The sequence below is a fragment of the Gopherus evgoodei genome, chromosome 1 (genome assembly GCF_007399415.2).
Source record: "Gopherus evgoodei ecotype Sinaloan lineage chromosome 1, rGopEvg1_v1.p, whole genome shotgun sequence".
In the NCBI taxonomy this organism is placed as follows: Eukaryota; Metazoa; Chordata; order Testudines; family Testudinidae; genus Gopherus; species Gopherus evgoodei.
Window position 1 is genome coordinate 277,577,477 of NC_044322.1, and position 19,588 is coordinate 277,597,064.

The window sequence follows — 19,588 nt, forward strand, 5'->3', positions numbered from 1 at the left end:
TCACAAGAACTATTTTATTTCCAGCGTGTGGTCTTCCTCCTGTTGTGTAATTGGGACTTTTGCCATTTACATCCAGTGGGAGCAGACTGGTATAAGGCCCAGATGCTCAAAGGGAGCTAGGTACCTAACTCCCATGAATTAGGCACCTACATACTTTTCAGGATCTGGGCCTAATTGCCTAGCTTTAGGCATCCAGGTTTGAAAGTGTTGGCATTAGTACTCTCATACCCAAATGTCTCCATGAGGAAGTACAGGCACGGCAGGTAAATTACGCCAAAACCCAATTAATGCTATGGAAAAATGTATCCCACCCAGTATTCCAAGCTTGTGAGCGACATGATTCAGGAGACCTGTGGTTTTGTTTCTTGTGGGAGGCACACTATGGAGTTGTGGATTTCCTAGGCTATGCAGGCTCCCAAATTCATAAAGGAGAATCCATCATTTACACTAGTTTAAACCTGCAAGTGAGCTGTGCCCCATGCTGCAGAGAAAGGCAAAAAAAACCCAAAAAACAAAAAACCAGGGTCTCCGTCAATCTGACCCAGTGGAAAATTCCTTCCTGACTCCAAATAAGGTGATCAGTTAGACCGTGAGCATGTGGGCAACAATGATGATTTTCCTTTCACAGGAACCCTTGGCTACAGGTTGCAGGGCTAACTGCACTTTTGTCCCCTTTCAGAGTGACCATATTGGTCACTAGCACAGTACATGCTCAGGACAAGGTCCCTGCCACAAAGATCTTATAATCTAAAGGACAGGACAATCCAATACAAGCCAATATGTAATGAATGGCCTTATTTGAAGAAGAGACAATTTTTAAAATTAGTGGTTTGTAGATTGTACATAGATTTTAAGGCCAGGGAATTATCACCTAGTCTGTCTTTCCTTTATTGATATATGGCTGTGATGAGCTAATGTTCCTAGGCAGAAGCTTATACAGTCTCATACATAGTTTCAGTGTAAGAAAATTCTTAGTTTTTCAAAACTAAGTATAGTAGACAAACAGATATGTTGACAGGCCAAATGTATTTAGAAAACTTTTCAAACTCAGGTGCCCAAAGTTAGGTTCCTAAATCCGCATTTAAGCACTTAAATAACTAGCCGTGCTTTAAAAGTGCTGAACACCCAAAAGGCAATGGTGTGTAAAGTTACTCGTGTAGGCCCCAATCCCTCAAAGACGTCCATGCAGGCTTACATTTGCACTGTCTGAAGTGTTCCATTGAAGTCAGTGGGGCTATTCACAGTGTGTAAAGTTAAGTATGCACCAGGTATGTTCCTGGAACTCTGGTACATCAAAAGAATGCTTGCTACTTCCCACCACAAGGGAAGACAGCAGTGAAGGGGTTAAACTATAGCACATCTGAGGTCAGGTTACCCAGCTTCCAGGATGTTCTATTTACAAGCTGTTGAAAACTTAAGCTAAAGGAAACTGATTTTTTTCACTCAGCAATGGAGAGCCCTTTAGAGACAATAAAAAATATTTTCCTTGCCAGTTTCCTTCTGAGCTTTCAGCTGGCTCTTTGTCCTATCTCACAGGTAGAAACCCTGGAGGATTACATAGTCATAATGCTCAGTCAAAAAGATTTGTGAAAAACAAAACATCAAAAGTAGTGGAATGTTCTCCTTGAGATAGCTTTTCTGCTATGCATGAGATTCACAAAGGCACTCAGCTCGGCGATGAATTGTTGATGGTAACAACCTTGGTTCCACTTGGTAGGTCTCTCTATTGATGGTGTCTTTCTCAAGCTGGTGCCAAGGCTTTACATCTCATGGGTAATTTTTGAGCACAACCTGGAGTATAGAAGCTTAGGTTTCAGCAGCAATGAATGCTTTTTCATCTCTGAAATATTCAGAAGATGGGGCTTTGTCACAGCAATCCATCTCTTCCTGATATCTGGGATGCACTCCTCTAATGCTCTTTATTTGGGGTAATCTTTGAGAACTCACTTTAGACTTCTCAGGGACTTTTCTCCATAAGAGCTGGTGATGCTCATGTGCTGTCAGCTGCAGCAGATGCGCATATGTCAGCTCCAAGATTTTTGTGTGCTTTAAGTGTTTTCTATTAGTATATGTGGCAGAGTTCACTCACCCTTGGAGGCCATCCCCTGTTTTGCTGGGGTGTTGCTGCTATCTTTAGTTCCAGCTCCTCTTGTAGGTCTTCTGTGGCTCCCCCATCTGGCCAAGCCAGCTAAGTGTAGCATAAATGAGTCCCAGCAGAACTAACTTTTCTGACCTCTTGGGCTACTGAAGTCTACTCTACATACAGCCCCTGTCTCAGACTTCCCTCCCACAGGATCCTACCCTGCTCACGCTGAGTTTCGCTCCATAGGATGGTCCTGCCCTCCCTAGATCTTGCCCCTTTTTTCCCCAGAGCCCACACAATTTGGTCGGTCAGTCAGTCGGTTAAGCATGTAAAAGTCTCCATCTCCCTCAGCCTTCTATCCACTATTGATCTCTCTCAGTCTACTTAAACAGCCTTTCTCCGCCTCTTCTGGCCAGGGGGCAATTAGTTAATCAGCTACCCACAAGGTGTAGAGCACAACTAACTGGAGTTTTATCCCTTATTTGTAGGTGATGGAGGTTAAGCCCCATTACAGTATATAAGATTTCAATAATTTAGGACAGAGGTCAGGAACCTTCAGCACACAGCCCATCAGAGTAATCGGCTGATGGTCTGCGAGACATTTTGTTTACATTGACTGTACGCAGGGACGGCCCACCACTGTGGTTTGCCATTTCAGGCCAATGGGAGCTGCGGGAAGCGGCGGCTAGCACATCCTTGCGGCCCGCTGCTTCCCACAGCTCCCATTGGTCGGGAACGGTGAACCACGGCCACTGGAAGCTATAGGAGGCCGTGTCTGCAGATGGTCAGCGTAAACAAAATGTCTTGTGGCCTGACAGCCGATTACCCTGATGGACCACGTGCCAAAGGTTGCCGACTCCTGATCTAGGACAATCTGCTTGAAAGGTTGCCTACTGCCCTAATCTCTGGTGGTACTTCTTACAGTTCAGAGCAATTTCATCTGTATTTCCCCTCAGTGGTCTGGTAAGTGCACTCACTCTCAGGCTCCCAGCTCACTAGCTGTGGCCTCTCTTGGGTGTAGACACACATCTCTGTTCCTTTTAACCAGGGTATCTCCAGGCTGACCAGTTCCCCGGCTTCACTGTGTTTCCTAGCAAAGGCAGTCTGCCTGAAAAGACCTGTTGGCTTTCTCTTCAGAAACTAGAGTAATTCTACAGCTGTAAGTTACCACATGGCATGCCCTAAGCAAGTTTACTTTATTCTTAAAGTACAAAGCATTAGAGAAAACACATTAAAATCATTAAAAGAACCTACACGCATGCTAATAAGCTTACCAGACACCATACCAATTCTAACAGGGGTTCTGGCCGGATTCTCCCCTCTTAGGGGAGTCCTGCACAGCTTCAGCTCAGAACAAGCACATCTATGACAAGTTTAGCCCACCCTTTAATACAGATCAGAAGGTCTTTGAACTGGAGATCCCAGAAGTAGGTAATTAGTACACAAAGAGTTTTTCTCCCCAAGGTGTACCTTCGAAAGGGTGGCTTCAGAGGGAGAGAATTTGCATTCCCTCCCCTCCTGATATTTCTTAATGAAATCCACTTCAGGGGTATTTTTCAGAATAAACCTTTGAACTTCCTCATACTTTCCAGAGATTGCATTGACCCTGCCTGCTAGAGAAGTTCTATTCAATGCCACAATAGTACATACACTACTTGAAATAAGATAAATTCCAAAGGTCTTAACCCTAATTCAATAAAGTTTATCTTAATTCAGAAAAGTTTGTCCGGGATATTACAAACTATTCTTGATCTATTACAGTATCCAGCTGCTGGAATGACCTTTGAGACTACTCTATATTTCCACCATCTAATGGGTTCCAAGGCAATGTATGGGTGTAAAAGAGGCATAAACCCACCCTTTGCCCTACCAAACCCAGGGTTCCAGGTGCAAACTAGCATCACTGGAGATCTGAACCATCAGCTGGGGGATGGGCCCATGTACTCACTTCACTTCTATTTTTCCTCTTTATCTCTCTTTTCCTTAATTTGCATTTTTAATTCTCTTTATGTTTTACCTTATTTGTTACTCTCTATTTGACCCCTTTCATATTTTTTCTCTAGCTTGAGCACCCCTCTTCTTGCTTTTTTCCCCTCTTATTACCACTGTTTCTCTCTTCCTTTCTTGAACTGTTGTTTCTTGCTTCTCTGTTTACTCTCTTCTTCTTCCCATCCCATATTGTCCCTTCTTCTCTCTTCCATTTTCCCAGTTGTGGTTGACACCGTAAAATCCTTCCCATAACTGAATGTACTAGGAGAACATCTGGTGGAATTTTTACAGATGAACAGATCAGAACACTAAACAGAAGGTCTTGGGTCTTACCTCCTTTCTTTGGACTCCATTGTGTGTGTTGGAAGGAACAACTGATTTACTCAAGAACAGTGTTGATACATCTAAACATATAACAGATTTGCAAACACATGATCTCCTATTCACATATACACCTCAAGCAATATGCACCCATGTATTCCCACTAGGAGTGCCCTTGGGAAGGAGGTGGACTGACAGAGAGCAGCAGCCAAAGTGATGAAGATCAAGAAATGGGTTAGAGGAGAGGGATCATTGTCAGTGGGAGTAGACAGCTCACTCAAAGAGAGGAAGGATGGTGGCAGTTAGAGAGGAAAGGTATGTCTGAGAGAATGTTTTGCAAGATAGGTATTGGGGGAACGTTCATTTAGGCAGAAGAAAAGGAGCCAGAGGAGAGAGAGTAGTTAGAGCTAATGGAGAGGGAGAAAATGAAGGAAGGAGTGAAGGAGGACAAGAGGCTTATGGAGTAGGAGTTAAAGGGACAGGTTGAAGGGTTAGAGTCAGACAGAAGGGAGACTACAAAGTTGGTGAAAGAGACATTTGGAAATATTAATAGGATAAATCACAAAATGGTGAAGTGTTAGATCACTGGGGACAGCGCATGGGAGTACTTATTCCTGTCCCCTGACTGATCACAAAATTACCGATGGATAGAGACAGATTCAGTAGAGACTGTCGGGATAGCAAGGGAAAGAAGCGGAAAAAAATAGAAGAGGAAACCAAGGAAAATGCCACATTGAGACTCACTTTTTCATTTATCTTTCTGGTGAACATTTGTCAGCTCTTTCTAGTTCATTAACCTCAAGTTAACGCACTGGTTGAATTGTAAATCTATCTCTATAAAATTAAAAACCTTAAATAAACAAGAAATCCTAAAGCCAAGAGGATAAAGTTCAAACATGTAACTAATTCATCACTTCAGTGAAAGGTGAGAGAGGTGCATGGGGTCTGCACAGTACAATGACCCACTTTTACTTACAGTGTGAGTACACAGTATAATTATGCATGTTGTATCTTTATCCGTTTTTGAATTGTCCATGAACAAATTGTGAAATTCTCATATTTATTTGTTATTTTAAATTAATAGCAGAATAATTATTGGGCTGCAGATCTTTCATGAGAAGTTTATTACAAATATTTAACGTTCAAGCTGTGTCAGTGACTTACATGCATCATGTAGTACGATCTCTGTTCCCTGATTGATAATGTATTTAATTAATCAACAACAGTGCACATTTTGATTGTAGAATGTGCATTTTTGTTGGCTGGTTATGCAATTTGAAATATGCTTTCTCAGACTATTTGAGCAATTGATCTTAAAATCAATTTGCTAGCAAAACTTATTTGACAGAATATCAGTGGAAAGCAAAACAGAAGAGCAGTCAAAGATAATTAATTAAAAATGTCAATTTAATATTTGATTTCCCCTCCTGCCCCTGCAGTATTTCTCAGTTCCAGTGCTAATTCCCCCTCTGCGGTCTCACACTAGTCACTTTGGCCAAGATCCATAAAGGTATTTAAGCTTCTAGCATGCGATCAATGAAGTTACTTAGCTGCCTCAGTCCTGTGTTTAGGCACCACTTCAATCCACAAAACTCCTGACTGGAAGATAGCTAATGTAACACCAATATTTAAAAAGGGCTTTAAAGGTGATCCTGGCAATTACAGATTGGTAAGTCTAACACCAGTACTGGGCAAATTTGTTGAAACAATAGACTCATAGACTCACAGACTCTAGGACTGGAAGGGACCTCGAGAGGTCATCGAGTCCAGTCCCGTGCCCTCATGGCAGGACCAAATACTGTCTAGACCATCCCTAATAAACATTTATCTAACCTACTCTTAAATATCTCCAGAGATGAAGATTCCACAACCTCCCTAGGCAATTTATTCCAGTGTTTAACTACCCTGACAGTTAGGAACTTTTTCCTAATGTCCAACCTAAATCTCCCTTGCTGCAGTTTAAGCCCATTGCTTCTTGTTCTATCATTGGAGGCTAAGGTGAACAAGTTTTCTCCCTCCTCCTGATAACACCCTTTTAGATACCTGAAAACTGCTATCAGGTCCCCTCTCAGTCTTCTCTTTTCCAAACTAAACAAACCCAATTCCTTCAGCCTTCCTTCATAGGTCATGTTCTCAAGACCTTTAATCATTCTTGTTGCTCTTCTCTGGACCCTCTCCAATTTCTCCACATCTTTCTTGAAATGCGGTGCCCAGAACTGGACACAGTACTCCAGTTGAGGCCTAACCAGCGCAGAGTAAAGCGGAAGAATGACTTCTCGTGTCTTGTTTACAACACACCTGTTAATGCATCTCAGAATCACGTTTGCTTTTTTTGCAACAGTATCACACTGTTGACTCATATTAAGCTTGTGGTCTACTATGACCCCTAGATCTCTTTCTGCCATACTCCTTCCTAGACAGTCTCCTCCCATTCTGTATGTGTGAAACTGATTGTTCCTTCCTAGGTGGAGCACTTTGCATTTATCTTTATTGAACTTCATCCTGTTTACCTCAGACCATTTCTCCAATTTGTCCAGATCATTTTGAATTTTGACCCTGTCCTCCAAAGCAGTTGCAATCCCTCCCAGTTTGGTATCGTCCGCAAACTTAATAAGCGTACTTTCTATGCCAACATCTAAATTGTTGATGAAGATATTGAACAGAACCGGTCCCAAAACACACCCCTGCGGAACCCCACTTGTTATACCTTTCCAGCAGGATTGGGAGCCATTAACAACTACTCTCTGAGTACGGTTATCCAGCCAGTTATGCACCCACCTTATAGTAGCCCCATCTAAATTGTACTTTCCTAGTTTATCTATAAGAATATCATGCGAGACCGTATCAAATGCCTTACTAAAGTCTAGGTATATCACATCCACCGCTTCTCCCTTATCCACAAGGCTCGTTATCCTATCAAAGAATGCTATCAGATTAGTTTGACACGATTTGTTCTTTACAAATCCATGCTGGCTATTCCCTATCACCTTACCACCTTCCAAGTGTTTGCAGATGATTTCTTTGATTACCTGCTCCATTATCTTCCCTGGCACAGAAGTTAAACTAACTGGTCTGTACTTTCCTGGGTTGTTTTTATTTCTCTTTTTATAGATGGGCACTATATTTGCCCCCTTCCAGTCTTCTGGAATCTCCCCCGTCTCCCATGATTTCCCAAAAATAATAGCTAGAGGCTCAGATACCTCTTCTATTAACTCCTTGAGTATTCTAGGATGCATTTCATCAGGCCCTGGTGACTTGCAGGCATCCAACTTTTCTAAGTGATTTTTTACTTGCTCTTTTCTTATTTTCTCTTCTAAACCTACCCTCTTCCCATAAGCATTCACTATACTAGACATTCCTTCAGACTTCTCAGTGAAGACTGAAACAAAGAAGTCATTAAGCATCTCTGCCATTTCCAAGTCTCCCGTTACTGTTTCCCCCTCCTCATTGAGCAGTGGGCCTACCCTGTCCTTAGTCTTCCTCTTGCTTCTAATGTATTGATAAAAAGTCTTCTTGTTTCCCTTTATTCCCATTGCTAGTTTGAGTTCTTTTTGTGCCTTTGCTTTTCTAATCTTGCCTCTGCATTCCTGTGTTATTTGCCTATATTCATCCTTCGTGATCTGACCTAGTTTCCATTTTTTATATGACGTCTTTTTATTTTGTTGGTCACACAAGATCTCAAGGGTAAGCCAAGGTGGTCTTTTGCCACATTTTCTATCTTTCCTAACCATCGGAATAACTTGCTTTTGGGCCCTTAATAGCGTCCCTTTGAAAAACTGCCAACTTTCCTCAGTTGTTTTCCCCTCAGTCTTGATTCCCATGGGACCTTACCTATCAGCTCTCTGAGCTTACCAAAATCTGCCTTCCTGAAATCCATTGTCTCTATTCTGCTGTACTCCCCTCTACCCTTCCTTAGAATTGCAAATTCTATGATTTCATGATCACTTTCACCCAAGCTTCCTTCTACTTTCAAATTCTCAACAAGTTCCTCCCTATTTGTTAAAATCAAGTCTAGAACAGCTTCCCCCCAGTAGCTTTTTCAACTTTCTGAAATAAAAAGTTGTCTGCAATGCAGTCCAGGAACTTATTGGATAGTCTGTGCCCCGCGGTGTTATTTTCCCAACATATATCTGGATAGTTGAAGTCCCCCATCACCACCAAATCTTGGGCTTTGGATGATTTTGTTAGTTGTTTGAAAAAAGCCTCATCCACCTCTTCCACCTGATTAGGTGGCCTGTAGTAGACTCCCAGTACGACATCACCTGTGTTTTTTACCCCTTTTAGCCTAACCCAGAGACTCTCCACACTTCCGTCTCCTATGTCCATCTCCACCTCAGTCCAAGTGTGTACATTTTTAATATATAAGGCAACACCTCCTCCCTTTTTCCCCTGTCTGTCCTTCCTGAGCAAACTATACCCATCCACACCAACATTCCAGTCGTGTGTATTATCCCACCAAGTTTCAGTAATGCCAATAATGTCATAGTTGTATTTATTTATTAGCACTTCCAGTTCTTCCTGCTTATTACCCATACTTCTTGCATTTGTATATAGGCATCTAAGATACTGGTTTGATCTTGCCTCCCAGCTTCGCCCTGACCCTCCTTCCTCTCTGCCATTATAGCCCGTGCTCCCTCCTGTTTCCAACCCATCTTCCAGGTCTTGTTCCCCACTTACCTGTGGGCTTTGCTCACCTGTCCCCGTCGAACCTAGTTTAAAGCCCTCCTTACTAGGTTAGCCAGTCTGTGCGCAAATAAGGCCTTTCCTCTCTTTGAAAGGTGAACGCCATCTGTTCCTAGCAGTCCTTCCTCGAATAGCATCCCGTGGTCGAGGAAGCCAAAGCCCTCCTGGCGACACCATCTTCGCAGCCAGGCATTCACCTCCATGATGCATCTGTCTCTGCCCGGACCCCTACCTTCAACAGGAAGAATCGAAGAGAATACCACCTGCGCTCCAAACTCCTTAACCCGTACTCCCAGAGCCCTGTAGTCACTCTTGATCTGCTCAGTGTCACACCTCGCAGTATCATTTGTGCCCACATGGATGAGTAGCATGGGGTAGTAGTCAGAAGGCCAAATAATCCTCAACAATGCCTCTGTAACATCTTGGATACGGGCCCCTGGCAGGCAGCATACCTCCCGGGATGAACGGTCAGGGCAACAGATGGTGTCTCCGTCCCCCTCAGCAGAGAGTCTCCAACCACCACTACCCTACGTTTCTTATCAGTGGTGGCAGCAGACCTCCCAGCCTTAGGGGTACAAGGCTTCACCTCCTTAACTGTTGGGGGTGATTCCTTCTCTCCTGTATCAAGAAGAGCATAACAGTTATCTTTTACCACAGCAGGAGGGTTTGCAGCACCGGTGGAGCACTGCCTGCTGCTAGAAGTAACCAGCTGGCTGTGTCCGCCCTGAGCCTCCTCCTCCACTGGTGTGTCAGATACACCCTGAGGCATCTCCTCCTCCACTGGTGTGTCGGTAGTCTTGTCAACTGGGACAGCACCGTCAGCTGTCTCCACATGGATACTGTCCAGGAATTGCTCATGGATATGGATGTTCCTCAGCCTAGCCACCTCCTCCTGTAGCTCTCCCACCTGCTGCCTGAGAGACTCCACCAGTAGGCACCTTTCACATTGGATGCCACCCCCAGCCTGGATATAGTAAAGAATAAAACTGTTAGACACATAGAAGAACATAAATTGTTGGGCAAAAGTCAACATGGTTTCTGTAAAGGGAAATCATGTATTACTAATCTATTAGAGTTCTCTGAAGGAGTCAGCAAATGTATGGATAAGGGGGATCCAGTGGACATAGTGTACTTAGATTTTCAGAAAACCTTTGACAAGGTCCCTCACCAAAGGCTCTTACGTAAATTAAGTTGTCATGGGATAAGAGGGAAGATCCTTTCGTGGATTGAGAACTGGTTAAAAGACAGGGAGCAAAGGGTAGGAATAAATGGTAAATTTTCAGAATGGAGAGGAGTAACTAATGGTGTTACCCAAGGGTCAGTCCTAGGACCAATCTTATTCAACTTATTCATAAATGATCTAGAGAAAGGAGTAAACAGTGAGGTGGAAAAGTTTGCAGATGATACTAAACTGTTCAAGATAGTTAAGACCAAAGCAGACTGTGACAAACTTCAAAAAGATTTCACAAAACTAAGTGATTGGGCAACAAAATGGCTAATGAAATTTAATGTAGATAAATGTAAAGTAATGCACATTGGAAAAAATAACCTCAACTATACATACAATATGATAGGGGCTAATTTAGCTACAGCTAATCAGGAAAGAGATCTTGGAGTCATCATGGATAGTTCTCTGAAGATGTCCATGCAATGTGCAATGGCAGTCAAAAAAGCAAACAGGATGTTAGGAATCATTAAAAAAGGGATAGTGAATAAGACGGAGAATATTTTATTGCACTGTATAAATCCATGGCACACCCACATCTTGAATATTGCATACAGATGTGGTCTCCTCATCTCAAAAATATATACTGGCATTAGAAAAGGTTCAGAGAAGGGCAACTAAAATTATTAGGGATTTAGAACAGGTCCCATATGAGGTGAGATTAAAGAGGCTAGGACTTTTCAGCTTGGAAAAGAGGAGACTAAGGGGGGATATGATAGAGGTATGTAAAATCATGAGTGGTGTGGAGAAAGTGAATAAGGAAAAGTTATTTACTTGTTCCCATAACATAAGAACTAGGTGCCACCAAATGAAATTAATGGGCAGCAGGTTTAAAACAAATAAAAGAAAGTTCTCCTTCATGTAGCGCACAGTCAACCTGTGGAACTCGTTGCCTGATAAGGTTGTGAAGGTTAGGACTATAACAGGATTTAAAAGAGAACTAGATAAATTCATGAAGGTTAAGTCCATTAATGGCTATTAGCGAGGATGGGTAAGGAATGGTGTCCCTAGCCTCTGTTTGTCAGAGGGTGGAGATGGATGGCAGGAGAGAGATGACTTAATCATTACCTGTTAGGTTCACTCCCTCTGGGACACTTGGCATTGATCACTGTTGGTAGACAGGATACTGGATTGGATGGACCTTTGATCTGACCCAGTATGGCTGTTTTTATGTTCTTATGTTCCTGCTCTGCAGGTGCTTAACTCTGTAGGTGCCTAAATTCACTCCACACCAAAGTTTTTTCCTCCATGCACAGGGAGGCCTCTACCTCCCACCTAAGCCCCAGTGGGACACAAGCCTGGATAGTTACATGTTTGGCCACCTAAATTGCATATGGAAGCCTGATCTAGTAGGCAACCTCTAAGCACTTATAACCTTTACCCTAGTGTATAGAGTACTCATCCAGGATGGGAGAGGCCTGGTTTAAATCCGCCCCCTGCCGCCTCCTGAGGGGAGAAGGGATTGAACAGGGATCATTAGACCAGTAGTGGGCAGCCTGCAGCCTATCAGGGTAATCTGACTGCAAGCTGTGAGACATTTTGTTGACATTGACCGTCTGCAGGCATGACCCCCTGCAGCTCCCAGTGGCCCCGGTTTGCCGTTCCCAGCCAATAGGAGCTGTGGGAAGCGGTGGCCAGCCCGTCCCTCTGGACCGCCGCTTCCCGCAGCTCCTGTTGGCCAGGAACGGCAAACCATGACCATTGGGAGCTGCAGGGGGCAGTGCCTGCAGATTGTCAAGGTCAGCAAAGCATCTTGCAACTCGCAATCAGATTACCCGGATGGGCCGCAGGTTGCCCACCATTGCATTAGACTATGAAGTATTCCTTCTCTCTGCCTCACCCCACCCCATCCCAGCTGTTTTGTATGAACTCACCTGCGGAGACCAATCCAGCAGACATGCTCAAGGCCATCTACAGGATCGGGATCCTGCATACCACCTAGGCAGTTAAACACTCATCTTCTCCCAGTTCATAGATCACTAGCAGTGATAGTCGTTCGCTCCCTACAAACCAGACTTGGGCGCTAGTCTCTGAGAGAGGGGTGGAGCTTAGCATTCACCCATTGGCATCTTCCATTGGATAGCTTAAGCAGCACCCTACCTAGCATGCTGCCTTTGTGGATTGCAGTCTAAGACACCTTCTTTCCTCATTCATTGTACAGGAAGCCTAGGCACCTAACTGAGGCTTTGCAGATTGAAGTGTTGGTCTTGTGATTCTAGATCAGGGATTGGCAACCTTTGGCACGCGGCCTGCCAGGGAAAGCACCCTGGTGAGCTGGGCCAGTTTGTTTACCTGCGACATCCACAGATTCGGCCGATCGTGGCTCCCCCTGGCCGTGATTCGCCACTCCAGGCCAATGGGGGCTGCGGGAAGCGGTGTGGGCCGAGGGATGTGCTGGCTGCCACTTCCTGCAGCCCCCATTTGCCTGGAGCGGTGAACTGCGGCCAGTGGGAGCTGCGATCGGCCAAACCTGTGGACGCGACAGGTAAACAAACCGGCCTGGCCCACCAAAGGTTGCCGATTCCTGCTCTAGGTGCATAAAAGTTAGGCACCATCATACTTCACATTGCACAGCCTAAATACCTTGTGGGCCTTTGTCTCTCTTCCTTAGGCCTCAATCCAGGAAAGGACTCAAAAGGGCATTTTAAGCATGTGAATAATCCTATTGCAGTACTTGCTGGATTAGGGCCTGAGTTTCTCCATCCCTATAAACTGTTGTTCCTTAATTTAATCCACACCCAACATTCCCATTTCATTTAGCCGGAGTATTGGAGGTGCAAAAAAATGCAAGGTCAGATCCATACTTGTTGCAATGCTTAATTAGTTGTTGTGTATGACGGACTTTGAAGACAAAAAGCCCTAGATGACTATTCCATATTATTACTGGAGACAGATGGAATGTAGTCTGTGAGAAAGTGACTTTTAAATGTTCCACTATGCTTTTGTTGGAATTGCAAATCCAATTACTTGGCAACAAGAGAGTGAAAAATACAGGAAATCCCTGTAAAGGAAAGTCCTAGTTCTAAAAATACAGCTGCCAAGTGGATACTTTCTTAAGAGAGCTGATCCTAATTCCACAATGAATAGTAATGATTATATATTTCCTTTTAGTACCCACTGCTGGGGCATTTTGAAATGTCCAAAGACCATTAATGGAAGAGCAGAAAAATTATATGCACAGTTATTTCAGCAATTTGCTAAAAATATTTTTCATTTTCTTTTTATTAATGATTTTTTAAAACATCCCGATAAAACGAGTATAACAAGGTATCTACATGCAGCCTTTTCCATTCATTTAATTGAATTAAGATAAACTCACTCAGTATTGGTTTGTGGGTAACTGGCTATTGTGTTAGTCATTCAAAACAACAATGTATGGTCAAATATAGCTAACAGGATAGATCAAAGCAGAACCAAATGGCAAATAATGTTCAGGGGCACAAAACATGATCATCATTGACCTCTGATCAGTGATCTTCAGCTGGACTGTAACTACATCAGAATCAGGGTTACTGATGATGATGATGTGCAAGTAAAGCAGTGCAGGAACCAGATTTTTTGTTTTTTGTTTTCATGATTTCAAAATTTCTTCCATTCCAGAATGGAATAAAAACAAAATATTTTGAAATCTCACATGAACCAAAATTCTGAAGAAAAAATAGGTGTCAGGTCCAAAGGTTGTATTGAGACAAAAATCAAAATATTTGTTCTGATTGTAGCTATTTTATAAATATATTTTTCATTTTATGTTCTATACTATAAAACAAAAAAAATTGAAGTGAAAAGTTGTTTCAAAATGAAAATTCAAAACATTTCATCCTGAAAAGGTTGAAATGGAACATTCTGACCTTATCAAATGCTCTTTTACAATTTTCATTTCAAAATGAATTTTCATCAAAGGTGACATTTCCACGAAATGTTTCACTTTAGATGAATTGGCATTTTCTGAAACAGAAAAGAACACAGCTCGACTTTCACATCCCAGTTCAGTGTTTGTAGGACAGATAGTTAGAACAAACATTTCTTTATTTGTGAACTCATCTTCAACTTGACAGACACATACATTTGAGTTATTTTTCAGAACAACATTATAATTTAAACTTTCTTTGCTCCTGATCTGCCAGATCTAACCATGAATGTTGTTATATAGCTGGCAAGCTGTACGTCTGGTTTCCATTGCTCTCCTAGTCCATTTTAAGGATTTTAGGAGAACAGCCTTTGCCAACACCCAGCTTTCATCTACACCAGGGATCAGCAGCCCGGTTTGTTTACCTACCACGTCTATAAGTTCAGCCGATCGCGGCTCCCACTGGCCGCGGTTTGCCACTCTAGGCCAATTGGAGCTGCAGGAAGCAGCGTGGGCCAAAGGATGTGGTTCCTGCACTGCTTTACTTGCACATCATCATCAGTAACCCTGATTCTGATGCTTATCCTGGTCTAGCCAATCAGTCTAGATACTTTTAGTGACCCCATCACCATAATGTCTGAAGATGGAAGAAAGCCCTGTGCTGAGGCAAAATCTGAGGCAGGCATGGAGCTGGTTTGTGACCCCAGCCCTGTCAAGGGCCAGTATGGGATCTGGCCCTGATTAGGGCTAACCTGAAGGTTGCCTTAACTTGGGCCCAGGGAAAGGGATGGGGCACAAGACTGCCTTGTCCAACACCTTCCCAATCTTGACCCAGCCTGGAATGCACCCTATCCCATGGGCTCTTGCAAGAGGAGAAGTCACAGAGCCAAGTCTCCTGCAGCAGGTGTGTTGTGGGGAGGGTGTGAAGGGATATATGGCTGCTTTGCACCCATGTAGGTGATGCAAAGTGGCCATAGGATAACTATGAAATGGGCTCTCTCTCTGCTTGACAACCAGTTATGTTTACACAGTACCAAAGAGAAAGAGCAAATGGGCTTGAGCCTCCTCTTACACAAGTGTAACTCCATTGGCTCCCATGGAGTTACTCTTGGTTTGCATTAGTTTGGGTGAGAAGAATCAGTGCCACTGAATTCAATAGCGCTGCCCTGGTTGATTTACTCTGATTCAGGAGATTGGTCTGATATCCATTTATTGAAAATATTTCAAAAAGGCTCAAATAGCCAAGAAAGAGGATTTATGATTGTCCTTCTGCACCTTTATGATATCTGAAAATCAGCTTCCTCAGAAAAATAAACCACACCTACAACAGTTGAATGCTGTAAGAGATTTCCTCATAGCTCAGCTTGAGTTTCACAACAGTGGTTTGACTTATAATATTTATGTTGATATGACACAGTGCAATAAAGCATAACTAAATAGATTTACAGCCATGCATAAAGATGGTACAGCTGATGCTTTGTTTATCTGGGCTATCATTCGTATGTCCTATAATATGCTAACAAAAACAAACAATCACTACAAACACAGAGGTATGAACACAGCACACAGAGGTGTATTTGTAAGAGAGACGGTTGTTTATACCCATCCTGAATAGAGCTGGGGGAGGGGTTCACACAGAGTGCTCTGAGACCTTCCCTTTTGTAGATTCCACTATGCAGTTTATTTACAGTTTCACTCCGCCATCTTTTCAACACTAGTGCAGTCACAGTATTTACAATGTCATTCAACTTCACTGCCCATTCTCCAGAGGGCAGGTGGGATAGAAAGGTATCTCCTCCAGAAGAACTCCGTTTGGTCACGTGGGACTGGGCCAGCTACTGCTTCTCCCTCTGTTGCTTCTTTCCTGTGCTTTTTTATCCACTCTTCTTATTAATGGGCTAATTAGCGCATTAGCTGCCCAACCCCAAGCTGATCTGGAAATCAGGAATGCCTCTCCTTAACCAGGCCCCCCCGGGGCCTAATTGGTTAATGAGAGACCAGAGCATGGGTTCAGTTGCTGATTTCCAGCTCTCTGTGTCACAAGGTGGTTGGGAAATTTCCAAGGTAATGGGGTTTCTTTTACCATCAGAAAATGCCGGTTCATTGAAATCAAAACTTTTAGCAGTAATGTAACAGTTTTGACAAAACTTTCATCAGGAAACTTTCCCAGGTCCAGGATTTCAGAAAGAGAGAGAGACCCCAGCGCAATGTCTTGTCCGGAGGCCTAGGGGCTATAGATTCAGTCAGTTCTCTTGCTCACCCTCCCCATCCCCCAACCCACTTGGCGCTGTTCCCACTTTGTATAAATAATGAAATATTCATTGACTCCAGAGGGAGAGAGACTGACTCTTTACCCTGGTGTTTAGGACATCCAGTGAGGATGTAAGAGACCCAGATTCAAGTCCCTGCTCTCAATCAGGTAGAACAGGGACTTGTAAATGGGGCTCCCACACCACAGTTAAGTGCCTTAATCCTCAGGCTATTGGCTATTTGGAGGTGGGGCTGCTCTCATGTGCACTTGCGTTTTTTCACCAAGAAAATTCAGAAGGTCTGTTTTTCTTCCAGTGCAAACAATTTTCAAAACCTCACGAAGTTTTGCAAAGTGGAATCCTTGTCTTTCAGCCAGCCCTAATCCTGAGTTCAGCTGACAGAACTCCATGTACAGCAGAGCCTTGCAACCCAACCCCAACCCCAACCCAACTGGACCTGACTACAAATGTTGGGTTCGGGTTGGGCCAGGTCTGAAAACAACCCAATCCCCTTGGTTTGGGTTGTCTCTGATCACCTCCTTCTGTCCATGGGGTTGGCGTGGCGGTGACTGCATGCTCTACTTCTGCCAGCTGCTGCCACCTTGCTGTACTCGGTGTGCTGAGGCCCAAGCATGCCAATGAGTCGCAGAGCCTCCCACTTCCCAGCATACACAGTGCAATCAGGCAGTGGTGGCTGGCAGGAGTGAGGTATGCTGCATGCAGCTACTGCTGCATTGACCACATGGGCAGGAGGCAGCTGGGGACAGTTGACAGGCCCAGGGTGGGAGGAGTGGGAAGACCCCTTCAGGCTGAACCCCAAGAATGGGTCAGCAGCACTGACACAGTTTTGGGGGGGAAGTGTTGGGTTTGGGTCAGGTCAGTTGTGAAAACAGCTCAACATGCTTGGGCTGAGTTCAGGTCTGCTGTGCTCAGCTTGGGTTCAGGTCCAGATCATGCCTTAAAATTAGGCCCAAGCAGACCTCTAATGCACGCTGTCTGATAGCACTTTGCAGACTCTAATCCCTTTTAAGAATAAATTTCTGTGAAAAAAGTGTTTGTTTTGAAAGGTTTTCATCATAATTGAGTTTTAAAAAAAATATAAATACTATTTTTATGGATGGACATTGATATCCTTACACACATGCTTTGCGAGCACTTTCAAAATATAACCAACACTCAGCAGCCACTGAAAGTTTGGTTGGATTAAAAAAACCTTGTAGAAATGCAGTATTATGGATTCAGAATTTTATTTTTTAGTAAACAGAGAGCCGGTGAAGATTCTATAACATGATATTGTGCGAGATGTTTGAACAGAGTGATGCTCAGCTAGTAATTAGATATGGGGAAATAGTGTAGGGCAGAAGTCGGCAACCTTTCAGAAGTGGTGTGCCGAATATTCATTTATTCACTCTAATTTAAGGTTTCGCATGCCAGTAATACATTTTAACATTTTTAGAAGGTCTCTCTCTCTAAGTCTATAATATATAACTAAACTATTGTTGTATGTAAAGTAAATAAGGCTTTAAAAATGTTTAAGAAACTTCATTTAAAATTAAATTAAAATGAAGAGCCCCCCAGACTGGTGGCCAGGACCCGGGCAGTGTGAGTGCCACTGAAAATCAGCTCGTGTGCCACCTTTGGCACCCGTGCCATACGTTGCCTACCTCTGGTGTAGGGAATTGTAGTCAAACAGCCATTTCAGTGTCCTGCAAAAGACGATTGGGACCAGAGATGTCAGTTCAAGTTTTCAACAGTACCTAACTGACTAAGAGGCCTTGTGTAAGCTCGAAAGTTTGTCTCTCTCACCATCAGAAGTTGTTGCTGTAAAAGACATTACCTCACCCACCTTGTTTCTTTAGAATTCTACAGTCTAATTGAAAGTGAACTCTAGGCTCTTAAGGCCAGGTCCACACTACAGCGTTAAATTGATTTAAACAGCGTTAAATCGATTTAACGCTGTAACTGTCCACACTACAAGGCACTTAAAATCGATTTCTGTACTCCAGCTAAACGAAAGGAGTAACCCTAAAATCGATATTACTATATCGATTTAGGGTTAGTGTGGATGGAAATCGAAGTTATTGGTCTCATTCTTTTACTGAGCTACCCAGAGTGCACCGTTCCGGAAATCGATGGTAGCTTGGGACCATGGACGCACACCACCGAAGTAATGTGCCCTAGTGTGGACACATAAAATCGATTTTATAAACCCTGTTTTATAAAATCGATTTTACTAATATCGATTTTAAGCTGTAGTGTGGACATACCCTAAGTCACATAGGTATTGTTGAAAATGTTACCTGCAGGGCCGGCGCTTCCATTCAGGAAACCTAGGGTGCCAGGATTTGGAAAGGCAGCAGACTGCTCCGGTGGACCTCCCGCAGGCATCCCTGCGACGGGCTGCTGGTTCCGTGGCTTCGGTGGAGCATCCGCAGGCACACCTGCGGCAGGTCCACCGGAGCTGCGGGACCGGCGAGCTGGCCCTGCGCCTATGGCGCCAAAAACCCTGGCGCCGCTTCTGGTTACCTGTTGATAATATCTGTTAGGAGTGAAGTAGAAAGCTCCATCTATTGCTAGTAAATGCTTTCCATGGTGAGACACTCATTATTTGAAGACTGCATGTGCAAACACTTCAAAGGAAAGTCCCACGGACTGACACAATTTTGAATAGTTCAAAGAGGCCCTAATGTGCCAAATCTAAGGAAATCCATTCTAGTGCCGTGTAAACCATTAGAACACTCAACCAACCACTTTAGGGCTTCATACAGCTAGAAAGTAATGTCCTCATATAACCCAGTCATATTAAAGATTTAATTTGCAGGGTTGCAGTTATTAAAATTGTCTTATCTTTTCTTTTGGGAAACCCGATGCCAATATCTTTATCTGAATATGGAATGCTAGAAAACTTCCTGGGAATGGAAAGGGCACTATTTATTTCTCTCGGCGACCAAATGCTGTTGATGAAGGTGCCTGTTGGTGAGCAGTCTCATTCTAAGGAGATATATTGACTAGTGGCACTGTTGATCCTGAGGTTATCTGAGTATGGGGGAAAGGGAAGATGTATTGAATGGGTGTCTGACTATCAAAGGGTTTGCTACTTGCCTTGCTGTAGGGAAACAACACCTAGGCAGTAGTATTGAAAAATACAGGATTGTAGATAATGGCTACATGTTAGAGCAGTGGTTTTCAAC